This window comes from Alligator sinensis, unplaced genomic scaffold (assembly GCF_000455745.1).
Source record: "Alligator sinensis unplaced genomic scaffold, ASM45574v1 scaffold392_1, whole genome shotgun sequence".
In the NCBI taxonomy this organism is placed as follows: domain Eukaryota; kingdom Metazoa; phylum Chordata; order Crocodylia; family Alligatoridae; genus Alligator; species Alligator sinensis.
The window spans coordinates 795,747-806,871 of record NW_005841898.1 but is presented as its reverse complement, the minus strand read 5'-3'; the positions used below and the strand labels follow the sequence as shown (position 1 = coordinate 806,871).

The 11,125-nt window shown below is 42.2% G+C and overlaps 1 long non-coding RNA gene across 1 annotated transcript in view; it reads right to left on the bottom strand.

Annotated features, from left to right (window-relative positions):
* Positions 1-3,840: 3,840 nt before the first annotated feature.
* The window catches only part of LOC112549356, a 243,696-nt gene continuing 236,411 nt past the window's right edge, over positions 3,841-11,125 (bottom strand). The window contains exon 3 of the long non-coding RNA XR_003092759.1: positions 3,841-3,885. This is a non-coding gene — a long non-coding RNA (uncharacterized LOC112549356). The remainder of the gene's footprint in view (positions 3,886-11,125) is intronic.

Below are 11,125 nucleotides of genomic sequence, written 5' to 3'. Positions count from 1 at the left end.
TCACTCAGGATACCTTAAAGGAAATTTTAGCTCCTGAGATGAAAGGATTCAGTTCCATGGTAAGGCCTGCTTGTTCATAATGATTGGACTTGGATCTCTTTGCATTCTGTAGTCTTTCACCTGAGACTCCCAGTGAATCCAAAATGGTACTAAGAGTCCCACTTCAGTGCCCCACCTCTGTACTCCTGCAAAATAGGAAAAGAAGAAAAGTAGATCTAGAGGGAAACGTTTAGCTAGATGCCATGGGGCTTCTAGTTGTCAGCAACATATGATTTGTATTCCCACTGGTTGTATACTGATGTCTGTTACTATTAATTTTGTTGATGATGTCTTTGTAAGCCTTGCGCACTACCTTGTTACATTATTACTACAAATTCAGCTCTATCTAATAACTGGAGTAAGTGAGATGAAGTGAAAAGTCAGGTGCATTTTAGTATCTACAGACTTTTAAACATTTATAATTTATATACATTTATACACATATTTATATGCATTTATACACATATCTTTTAGTTCTCAGACACACTGGAGATCTGCTGGAGATCTGACATGCACTGTGCTGCACCAATTGCAGTTGTATAAGCAGCAAAATGTGTGTCAGCACAGACAAAATGGCAGCGGTGCACTTTTGAATGAAAGCACCTCCAACGTGTTTTAGTTCAAAAGCTCACCACTGCCATTTGCTTTGTGCTGACACAAATTTCGCCAGTTATACAACTGCATGCATCACAGCACCAGGAGCCCAATGCTGTGGTGCTTGTATGTGTAAAAATGCCTCATATTAGCAAAACTGGGTTTTAGGAATGTAGGAGCACACTACTAGAAAGGACACCCCTGGACATTGGGGCCAGACCTCTGCCTTTTCAGGCAATGATTTGTTCAAAGAGTCCAGAAAATTAGCTATTCCAACCTCTCTCACATACCACAGCCAGAAAGTATTTATGAAAATAACCATATATCCCCTTAAAAATCACTGTACTGTGCTATATGTCAAGAACAGAGAAGGTAAAGGTACTACCAGTGCTGTGCCATGACAATAATGGGGTATCTATTAGATGTATATCTGCTCAAATGATCATATGGAGAGAACCATGCCTAGACTACATAGAAAGGGAAAAAATCCATTATCCTTATACATGGACCTGGGGAGAAATTCCTACTTGACCCCCATTCTAAATGTATTAATGACCAGGTTGTATCCATTTGATCTTATGCTGATACTGTTCTTAACTAGCTCTTCTTCCTCCCTGATATTCACCTTATGAGTATATTCCTTAAAGTATGCAAGAGGCAAGGATTTCTTTGGGTGAAACCTTTTACTGGATCAACTTCATAGCTGGGGCTGAGTTAGACAAGCTTCTGAATGCAAAACATTCTTCAGCTATATAGTTGGTAGAATAAAAGATATTACCAAAGAATATCTTTCCTTTCACATAATTCCTGGATGACCACAGCTATAACATAACTATAACACGTCCTAAAAAAGTAATCCTAATGCCCTCGCATTGCCCTATACACAACCTACTTCACCCTACTGGCTGAACTTATGATTATCCACTATTGTGAACAGGATTGTTTCAACAGAGTTCTCCTGTCTGTAGATAAAATGATTTCAAGTGCTAACCTCACCTTTTTTACAATTATGACATGCTATTACCATTTGGTGGTCTAGGTTCAATTTCCATTTGGTCACCTAGGCTGTTAGACCTAATGGACCTTTTGATGACTAGATAGACATAGAATACTACACTAACTGGCTGGATGTCTGGTCTTATGAATGACTCAACATTTTCAATTTAATGATTTTAAGAAAAGAAAATGTTTCTTTTTTGCACTTTTCCTCTTCATAACTATATCTCTATATGTGGATACCATCTTGTGATACATTCAGGATATGAGTTTATAATATGAAGGATAACCCTCATTGATTGCCTTAGAGCTAAAAAAAAATTACAGCAGAGATAAGACATCAGAAAGCATTAGAAAAAAAATTAGGGTGAGGTTCTCAACTGACATTAATTAGCATAACTCCGAGATCAATGAAACCATGCTGTTGGCTTTTAGTGTGCACTGTAAATGTAACAAACTGTAGTCTATTATAAGAAACACATCTAAGAGAGGGAAAAAATAGAACTCATTAACAGATGAGAAAGATTTGCAGTCAGGTAACCCAGGGATGCAAACTGTCGCTCCATTGAATGCAACAGGCATGAGCTAAAATAGCTTTTTACATCATGCAATCTCAAAGTATTTCAGTGACTGTAACAGATTGAACAGTTTAGACTTCTGATACTGGAAGATACACAAAAGGGAAAGAATTGCCACCCCTGTTTTTCTACCAGGTGCCAGGAAAAGTGGATGATTCGCTAACTTTGTTCTTCTCATCTATAATCCTCACATCCTTCTGTGTCAAATCTGAACTAATTTTGTTACCTCAGGAACTTCTGCTGTCATGGAGGTAGGGGCAGAGGTTTATTCAAACATCCAAATCCTAATTCCATCAAATGAATGGAAAAACACCAACTGGATTCATGTCATCCTTGACAAATAAAGAGGCACAATGATTTTATATTCAACATACAGACCCATTGTATAGTAGCCTCAAGACACAAAAATAATGACTAACATCAGGCAGTAGAGTTTTATGTCATATCTGCATTACATTGCATTTGATTTTGTTGCCTACCAAAATGTCATGTCAAAGCCCTGATACAATATACACTTATGTTACTACACATTCCCTCACTATATGGAAGGTCAGTGATACAGTGGATATGGCCAAACTGTATTGACCTTGAACAGTGGCAATAAATGGCATTATACAGTAGGGATGAAGCAAAATAAATATGCAAAAACCACAATAAAATGCAAACATGGAAAAATAGTTCAGGTTAAATCACAAGGCGTGTCTATGCACATGCTCTGATGCATTCTAATTAGAATGTGCTGGAGCAGACTTGAGTCTGCTGGAGTGTTCAAATTAGAACGCTCATCAAACAAGCTTTAATTAAAGCACCCCCATGGCCATTTTGAAAAGCTGGATGCTGAATACACATGACATGTGGTGTTTTAATTAGAGCAGCTGCCCAGGAGCCCTTCTAATTAAAATGTCCCTCCCCAACCCTGAAGCACATGTATAGACATCCAAGAAGTATATTGTACATATGTGAGGTAAATTTTATATTTTCATTATCATTTCTCTTTATTAATAAGTCATTTTAGAAGTAGTCTAGAGTTTAGGGTTATTAGAATTTGAAAGTGAATGAAACATGGAAAGGCTTAGAGATTAATTACAGAATACAAAGAATAAAACATGCTTTGTGATGAATCTTTTAGCTATAAAGCATATGTATACAATTGAATAGACACCAATAAGTGCATTGACAACATTTGGTTTTTATAACCCTTTGCCAATTCTCAGCTTATCTATCCTGTGAGTACTTTCCAGTCAGAAATCATTTTAAGGAATAATAAAACTAAAGACTATTTTACTGGGTTCTTGGAACCCTTAAGAAATTTGCATATTCTGATATATGTTTGGCGTGTCCTCATGAAGCCTTGTTGATAGAAGTGCTGGAAGTGTTAAAGCAGGACTAACTTAGAGAAAACCCCAACTAAGTCAAGGAGAGTTTTGCCTGACTTAAGAATTTAGAAGCTGGTGGGTGTATAATTTGGCAAATAAGACACAACAGCTTCAACAGGAATGCATTTTTTTTAATTCACAGTAAAACGATGACTATACTTCATTGAAACTCATGACCACATTGTTAAAATTTTTAAAGCATAATATATGACCATTCTAAAAATATATATATAAATGCAAGGAATTCTTTTAACTTACTCTTCTCCAAGGCACATCCTGTTGTTGTGTCTCAGGACAGAGGTCTAAAATAAAAATTGGAAAAAAGAATATTTTATATCAACAATATTTAGATATATTACACTCTCTGTAATATTTTCTCTCCTCACAATCATGTCTGAGAAATATTAATTGATTCCAACAATAGCCTTTTGAAATAACGCTAATTTGTAAACATTATAATGACTCATATAAAAACATTAAACCAATTAATTTGTAAATATTATAATGATATATCTATATCTATACAGGAAACACTCAGTATTCATGGGTTCAGCATTCACGGTTTCAAATATTCACAAATGCCAAACCTGTATCTTGAATACACTTTAAACACTTACTGGAGCTCCTCAGGAGCTCTGCGCTTGCTTCCGCTGGGCTCCCACCATCACCACCGCACTCCCGCCATCACTGTCGGAGCTATGCCCACCCCCAGCCGCTGGGGGCATTCATGAATGCAATGCCCTATTTGAAGATTTCACCATTCACAGGGATCACAGTAAAGTATCCCCCATGAATGGAGAAGGTCACCTGTATCTATCTATCTATCTATAGATATAGATATATATATCTATATATATTAGGCCTGTGCAAAGCAGCTAGTATTCACTTCAGATTCAGATTCGGCCAATTCAGCAGACAGTGATTTGATTTAGTGATTCAAATCAATTCAGTCAAATCTGAGTCAAAGATCAGGGAGCAGGCAGGGAATGGGGCCTGGCAGGTGTCCCTCCGTGATCCTGTTCCCCCTCCTTCAGCCTCCCCTGCCCCGCCCCCTATTCACCAGCTCAGAGTCTGACTGCAGCTCCCTGCTGCAGTGGGCAGGGATTGCCAAATCATCAAAGATCTCTGAATCTTTTCCAAAGATTTGGAGAGCTTCAAATTGATTCAGACCTTTTTTATTGGTCCCCTGATTTGATTTAGAGTTGGAGATTCGGCCACTGAATCAGACCGAATCTCCTCTGAATTGAATCAGCATCCAAAGCTTTGCACAACCCCAATATATATGATTTTCAGTTATTATCCTTTGTATATATATATATATATATATATATATATATATACACACACACATATCCACAAAGGGTGATTGAAAACAGCAACAATTTGGAGGTCCTATTTTTATCTTGTGGATAAGGGCATGAACATTAATGTTGCTAGTAACAGAAGATGCAAACAAGAGACTATAAGGCCTTGCAACTCAAAATTCAAGGACAGCTGACATTAACATTTTTTTTTGTCTCAAACATTCAAAATGAAGGCTATCTTACTGCAGATGCAACACACACATTTTATTACAAGGGTTTCGCAGTAAAAATAATTCTAGTCTTACATTAACTAATTACTGGAACAATATGCATTTCAGTATTTACATTTATCAGCCTCACATTCAAAGTTCATAACTACTGAACTAGATTTCTTCAAGCTTTTCTAAGACAGGTTACTTTACTGAGGTTCAAAAATCAAGCCAAATCTGCAGACTACAATATATGATACATTAATACACTGTAATGTATAAGGCTGCATGAGGTTTATATATACTTAATTTACAACAATCTTAAGAGAAAATTTGGTCTAAATTATAACAAATATGTACAAAAAGGCAATAACGTTTACATTTAAACATTAATGTGATACTTCCTGACTTCAAAGTACTCCATTTCTTAACCTTATTGTTGAACTGATAATAATTTCTGCAATGTAGGCATGTGCTTCTGTGTAACTGAGTAACACATTGTGGAGTGATATTTTATCAGACTGGATCTTGGATAGGCACTACCAGTATATTCATGAAGGGTAAAGTCACATGAGCAATAGAGAGATCTTAAATGTGTGCAAATTTTCCATTAGCCATGTGTGTAATAGAATATAAAAGTACAGATGTTTAAAGGTTTACTTATTTATTTTTTGTTGTACCATATTCCCTGACAGCCTCTGATTAGAAAAGTCAGGATAAAGGAGAGATGGCTCAGTGAGCAATGTGCAAGTAAAAGTGTGAAAAGTTGAAGGCAGATTATGGAACCATGTAGTACATAAACAATCATATATATTCAATTTATGACATGATTGCCTATGCAATTTGTCACAGTGTAATACATGGAGTGGGTATATATAAATATGGTGGTCATATGTTTCGGACTGGCCTGGAACCATCCCGTATTTTCAGGGCTGTCTCAGCATCCTGGGCCACTGGAGAAAATTGAAGCAAAAGTATTACATTGGCATGAATCTACCCTCCTGCACATGTCTGTCTCCATACTAATAGTAATATAGGACTTTTGCTTTAATTTTCTCCAGGGAGTCCAGTCAATGGATTGCTCCCTGGTCTGGACTTCACTGGGCTGAGTGGAGTTGCTTGCACAGTAGAGTCAGTGTGGGGTTGGAGGGAACTCTTGGGGTTGTGTGCGTATGTGCATGCAAGAATATCACACTGTCCTGCCCAGCCTCACTCCTGGGAGCTGCAGGGTTGGGGCTGTGTGTGTGTGTGTGTGTGTGTGCGCGCGCGAGCACACTGAGTGGTCCTGGGAGCCCTGGGGTCAGGGATGTGTGCATGTCTTTGTATGCACTGTGCTGCCCTACAAGGCCCTGATCCTGGGAGCTACAGAGTTAGGGGGGAATGTACATGCGCATGCACTGACAACCCCATCCCAGATTTTCCTCAAATTATTAGGGTCACCCTATATATAAACAATGCCTAGGAACTTCTCTGCCTTAAATGACATCAGGACTATCAGAAAGAAAAGAATGCAAATAAATTATTAGAATGCACAAAATCTTTTTAACCTATGTTCATCATATGAATTGCTGCAAATTTACCGATTTTGTAAAGGAAACCAGAAAGCCTCCAGCTTCAATTTCACATGAGTTTCATTCTTTTAAGTATTTCAAGGCTGAAACTGTAGTTAGCAGTGATTTTAAAACAATTTATGTACTTTTTCCCTTCTTAAGAACTTTAAAAAGAGTTTTGAGTATTTTAGAAAACTTTTGCAGTTCAGCTTTAAGTATGGTGACTTAATCTTGTCACTTGTCAAATTTGTCAAAATGTCTGAAGCTGAGTTTGCTGATCAGTATCTATGTGGAGACATGGAAAGGAGTGCATTATGTTCTATATTAATTCTGGAACTACATTTAGAAGGAAAGAGGTGCTTAAAATGAAAGACAATTCTTGAAATTCTTCAGATTCCATTCCCCCCCTGCATGTCCTTAAACTTAAATTCTACAAGATCAACTGAAGTACACAGAAGGATTATTACATTCAGGGTATCTAGAACAGAGAGGTCTAAAAGTACAAACTGATGGAAGATAGAGTTTCTCTCACATATGGTAACTACAGATCTGTTCCCACTTGTCAGTGTGACTTTCTCAAAGTACTTTCTCTTGTGTATCAATTTGTCTTGTCCATAAGCAAACAAATCATCTGCCTAGAGTAGCACAATATAAGGAAGAGACATTCAGCAGCCGTCTGACTGCTTCTTCATGGGTCATGTGATCAGTCACTCAGTCTCAATTGCACCTTTTCTTCAGGACATTCCCAATCCTTAATAGCCATTTTTTTCATGCCCCATCTGTTTACTCCAAGAAACAGAACTGTGGGGCCAAGTAATTTTTTCTTCACATAGTTTAATGCTGTCCTTTAACAACATGAATTTTCCTTTCACACTCAGACAAGGAATGGAGTGAGTTACTGTTTGAAAGAACAATGCTTAGAAACATCAGAAGAACAATTTGTGTGGACTACGGAAAAGATGGAAAGACACCCCAGCAAGTTGGAGAGAAGAACAGATTGCTTCTGAGCATGCACAGCATGCCAAGTGTAGTTGCCTAGAAATCTTTCAAAGCCAGAAACGAAGTGCACAAGGAATCTAGGCATTGCAGCAACTTTGTGACTGCTGCACAAGGTGGAAGAACAACAGATATAGTGACTCATATGCCTAAAATGATTTTAAGTGGTATTAAGACTTCATAGAGACACAACAGCATCAGGCCTGAGTTTCTTCTGATCTCACTTACACTAATGTAACTGAGGGTAAGGAAACTTTTACTATGACTGAAAAATAGCTTATGTTCATATCTATTCAACTGAGGAAAACGCTGATGCATAGTAACTGCTTGAAATGTATGTGTGTGTATATATATATATATATATATATACATATACACATACACACACATTATCCTGTCACCTGGCCCCAGCTGCACATTTCAAGCAGTTACTGTGCTTAAGAAACATCATAGTTTCCCTCAGTTGAATAAATATGAACATAAACAGTAGATATTGCCTAGGGGAATGGTTCCAGGGTGCAGGGCCATTTGGACTCCTCTGTTCCCACAGTAACAGAGCTGGGCCCTGTTACATATGCTATACTATTTTAACTATTCGGAAATTATTTTTAAATAACATTTAAATCTTAATGAGAATAAATCAGGGATACCTATGTGCCCACCTCTGCTCTACCAGGCGTTCTCATGTGGCCTTAGCCTGGACTATCAATCTTGCTTGTTTTGGGCTTGCGAGTGAACCCCAAAGGCTACCCCAGCTGACGTCCAGGGATCCCCTTAACTTGCCTGCTATGACTTTGAATGGAACCTCAGTGGAGGGGTTCCCCTTCGAGGCAGTCTCCAGGATTGTCACGCCTCTCAGTGGGCACTCACGGGGCTCTGACCTCCCCTACACCCCGGCCACTCGACACCTTGGGTTGCAGGTCTTTTGGCCCTTTGGTGTCCTTGGTCCCCCTCGGCTTCTTCCCCAGACTCCCGTGGTCCTCCAGCCATGAGTTCCAGTGTCCCCGGGTCGCGGCTCGAGCGTGAAGGCTTCGGGGCCCTTGGACCTAGATCCGACTAACCCGTATCCCTAGTGCCCTACTCCAGTCACCCTGTGGCATAGCGTGTGATCCCCACCACTGTGACAGCTGAAGCGATGTGGCCAGTGGACCTGGAGGCCACAAAGGGATAAAGAGTGCCCTTAACCTATGGGCCTGGTGTTTCCCCTGTGCCTAGGTGCCCCAGCCCCAGTTGCTTGCCCCTCTTGGGTATGGCATCCTGGCCGATTGTTCTTGGTATGTTGTGGGCCTGTCCGCTGCTTAACCGTCCCTGCTTTGGGGTCTTCTGTCACACCCCGCGACTATCGCTGCTGGGGTTCCCATCGGCCCGGCCCTTGTTACATCCTCTCCAGGGCTTCCCTGCTGGCTTCCAGTTGGTGCCTTCACCGATTCTGCAACCGGTTTCACTGCTTCTGCCTCCGTTGGCCTCACTGCCAGTGCTGCTGCCGGCTCCTCTGGCTCCTCTGCTTGTGCTGCTGCCGGCTCCACAGCCAGTGCTGCTACCAACTCCGCGGCTGGCCTCTCTGCCGGTGCTGCTGCCAATGCCTCCACCGGCTCCCCTGCTGGCTCTGCTGCCAGCTTCATTGCCAGTGCTTCCGCTGGCTCTGCTGCCAGCTTCTCTGCTGACCTCACTGTCGGCTCCACTGCCGGCGTCTCTGCCAGCTCCGCTGCTGACCTCGCTGTCAGCTCTGCTGCTGGCGCCTCCGCCGGCTCCACTGCTGGCTTCTCTGACGACTTCGCTGTCGGCTCTGCTGCCAGCACCTCCACTGGCTCCACTGCCGGCTTCACTGCTGGCTTTGCTGTTGACTCTACTGCCGGTGCCTCTACTGGCTCCACTGCCCGCTTCTCTGCCGGCTTCATTGTTGGTGCCTCTGCAGGCTCCGCCCCAGCTGTCCTGGGCTGCCTAACATGGTGGCTGCGCCTCTCGGGGTGTGGGCTTCCCCGTCGAGTCTCAGCTTACCAGCCACCCTCCTGTGCCTCCAGGGCTGCCTTTAGTTTCCTCCGGGTGGCGTCTCCAGCTGACGTCACCTGGCCCCAGCTAAATATGAACATGGCTGATGATCCACGTGGGCGGTTTCTTACTCCTTTCGGTCCCTGCAGAGGGTAAGTTGGGGCTGCCTTCTATTTTGGGTTGGGGTTCTCCTACAACCCCGGCACCCCTGGGACAACCTATTTTCTCAAGAAAATTCTTTATTCTTTTATGTAGACAGGGAACTCCAGGGCAAGTAGGGAACTCACCTGAAGGGAGGCAGGAGCTGGAACAGGAGCAGCGTGCAACACCACTGTGCCAGCTTTTGAATCAGCTGGCAATTAGGATTGGCGGTGCCTGGCTGATGACGTCAGCCTCAGGCACTGCTGTAGGAAGTTTAAAAAACCCAGCAGATGCTGGGCAAAGTGGGGAAGTGAGCGTACACCTAGTCAGGGAGGCCAGGAGGCATCCAGGCTGCAGGTCGCTTCTTCACCCTCGCGACCCAGAATCCAGGGGAAAGCAGTTTACCTTCATGTTATCCATCTTCTTTTTTTTTATATTGTTTTAATGGGGTTGCTGCTCGGAGGACCAGGGCAGAGGCAGCCACCATAAAGGTGGGTGTGGGAGAGTCCCAAGCCCAAACCTCCTTAGACAGGAGTTGGCAGTGAGCCCCAACAAAGCAGCTCCAGAGGCCTGAACCAGTGGCTGCAGAGCACAGGGTCCCAACTTGCATAGTGGGCATGTGGACTGGTGTGTAGGGGAGGCGGAGCCCCAGAACCATCAGCACTGGGGACGTGAGAACTACCAGCAATGGGCATGAGATAACACCACTGAACCCATCCTCATTACATTGTTGACATCAAGGCGTGGCAGAAGATTGAGGGAGCTCACCGTTGGGTGCCAGGTGGTATGCCCAGCACACAATATATATATATATATAAAAATATAAATATAAAGAATAAAGCATTTTCTTGACAAAATAGGTATCCCTGATTTATTCTCATTAAGATTTAAATGGTATTTAAAAATAATTTCCCAATAATTAAAATAGGATAGCATATGTAACAGGGTCCAGCTCTGTTACTATGGGAATGGAGGAGTCCAAATGGCCCTGCACCCTGGAAACATTCCCCTAGGCACTATCTACTGTGCCTGGCAGTGGGCCCTATGCTTACCCCAGACTTAGAGGAACTCACCAGAGTCTGAGGACCTAGGTCCAGGGATGTGGTGAGCTTCCCAGTAAGGAAGCTCACCCCGGCATAGGGGAGAAGGAGGAGCCATCCCACAGGTGCCTATCAAGGTGGCTGCACTGGCACCACAGCAGGGAATGTTGTTGCATTGAGCTTATGGCCAGCAGAGGTCAAGCAGCCACTGGGAAGGCCTGTAAGCAGATGCTTTTTCTGTTTCTTTATTTTGTTTGCACAGAAGCTGTGCATACTTCCTTCAGAGCCTCTGAGAGACAAGAGGTGATGCGGG